Source organism: Neophocaena asiaeorientalis, unplaced genomic scaffold, assembly GCF_003031525.2.
Source record: "Neophocaena asiaeorientalis asiaeorientalis breed wild unplaced genomic scaffold, Neophocaena_asiaeorientalis_V1.1 scaffold965, whole genome shotgun sequence".
Lineage (NCBI taxonomy): Eukaryota > Metazoa > Chordata > Mammalia > Artiodactyla > Phocoenidae > Neophocaena > Neophocaena asiaeorientalis.
This window is the reverse complement of record NW_020172079.1, coordinates 645543-647696: the sequence shown is the minus strand read 5'-3', so window position 1 is coordinate 647696 and position 2154 is coordinate 645543. Positions and strand designations below refer to the sequence as shown.

At 38.5% G+C, this 2154-nt stretch overlaps 1 pseudogene; it reads left to right on the top strand.

Moving 5' to 3' along the window:
• The first annotated feature begins 615 nt into the window (after positions 1-615).
• Positions 616-1101, top strand: LOC112403851 (60S ribosomal protein L21 pseudogene; annotated as a pseudogene).
• Positions 1102-2154: the final 1053 nt, after the last annotated feature.

Below are 2154 nucleotides of genomic sequence, written 5' to 3'. Positions count from 1 at the left end.
CAAGAAAGTGTTAAATATTTTGTTTTTACAATGATGAAAAAGCAGAAGTGATTGTGAAACACATGTACCTGTATTGTTGATGAGTGTGAAGTGATGGGACCCTATGGAACTGAATTTGTAGAATGTAAGGAGAGTAATTTTAAAAGGGCCCTTGGGGTGTCCCTGGTGGCGCAGTGGTTAAGAATCCGCCTGCCAATGCAGGGGACACAGGTTCGAGACCTGGTCCGGGAAGATCCCACATGCCACGGAGCAACTAAACCCGTGTGCCACAACGACTCAGCCTGCGCTCTGGAGCCTGTGATCCACAACTACTGAAGCCCACGTGCCTAGAGTCCATCCTCTGCAACAAGAGAAGCCACCGTAGTGAAAAGCCCACCCACCGCAATGAAGAGCAGCCCCCGCTCTCCACAACTAGAGAAAGCCCAGGCACAGCAACGAAGACTCAACGCAGCCCAAAATAAATAAATAAAATAAATAAATTTACAAAAAATTATAAAATAAAATCAAAGGGCCTTTGATCCAGTTGATCTTCTGCAAATCCAGAAGCCAGAAGTAATTTTAAAAAGTAAAAGTACTCACCTTTTGGCCGGAACTGCCATCTTCCAGTAATTCTCCAAAATGACCAACACAAAGGGAAAGAAGAGGAACACCCGCTACATGTTCTCTAGGCCTTTTAGAAAACACGGAGTTGTTCCTTTGGCCACATACATGCGAATCTACAAGAAAGGTGATACTGTAGATATCAAGGGAATGGGCACTATTCAAAAAGGAATGCCCCACAAATGTTACCATGGTAAAACTGGGAGAGTCTACAATGTTACCCAGCATGCTGTTGGCATCATTATAAACAAACAAGTTAAGGGCAAGATTCTTGCCAAGAGAATTAATGTGCCTATTGAGAATATTAAACACTCTAAGAGCTGAGATAGCTTCCTGAAACTGGTGAAGGAAAATGGTCAGAAAAAGAAGGAAGCCAAAGAGAAAGGTACTTGGGTTCAACTGAAGCGCCAGCCTGCTCCATCCAGAGAAGCACACTTCATGAGAACCAACGGAAGGGAGCCTGAACTGTTGGAGTCCATTCCCTATGAATTCATGGCATGATGGGTGTAAAGAAAATGAAAGACCTGGACTTTAAAAAAAAAAGTAAAAAAGTAAAAGTACTCATTCCCAAAGTTACTCATCAAATTATGCCCATAAATATCCAGGAACATACTATTGGCTAAAGAGATTGTGATATATCCACATCAGTCAGATATGAAAGCTGATTTTTTCTTCTAGTTTTGTTGAGATACAATTGACATATAGCACTGTGTAAGTTGAAGGTGTACAGCATAATGATTTGACTTATATGTATCATGAAATGATGACCACAGTAAGTTTAGTGAACAGCCATCATCTCATACAGATACAAAATTAAAGAAACAGAAAACCTTTTTCTCCTTGTGATGAAAACTCTTAGAATTTACTCTCTTAACAACTTTCTTTATAACATATGGCAGTGTTAATTATATTTATTATGCTGTACATTATATCTCTAGTACTTATTTATCTGATAACTGGAAGTTTGTACCTTTTGACAACATTCATACAATTTCCCCTCCCTCACCCCTGCCTCTAGTAACCACAAATACAATCTCTTTTTATATAAGTTTGCTAGTTTCTGTTCGCTCGTTTGTTTGTTTTTGAAGTGTAATTGCCCTACAACACTGTTAGTTCCTGTTACACAACATAGTGATCTGTTATTTCTATATATTTCAAAAAAAGCACCATGATAAGTCTAGTTACCATCTCTCACCATACAATAACACATAATTATTGACTATATTCCACACACTGGGTATTTCACGTCATGACTCATTTTTTTACAGCTGGAAGTTTGTATTTCTTAATCTCCCTCCCCTGTTCTTCTCTTCTCCCCAACCCCCACTCCTCTGACAACCACCTGTTTGTTCTCTGCATCTATGACTATGTTTCTGTTTCGTTATGTTTGTTCATTTGTTTTGTGTTTTAGATTCCACATATAAGTGAAATCATGATATTTGTCTTTCTTTGTCTGACTTATTTTGCTTAACGTAACAACCTCTAGGTCCATCCATATTGTCAAAAATGGCAAGATTTCATTCTTTTTTTATGGCTGAGTGTATATATATATAT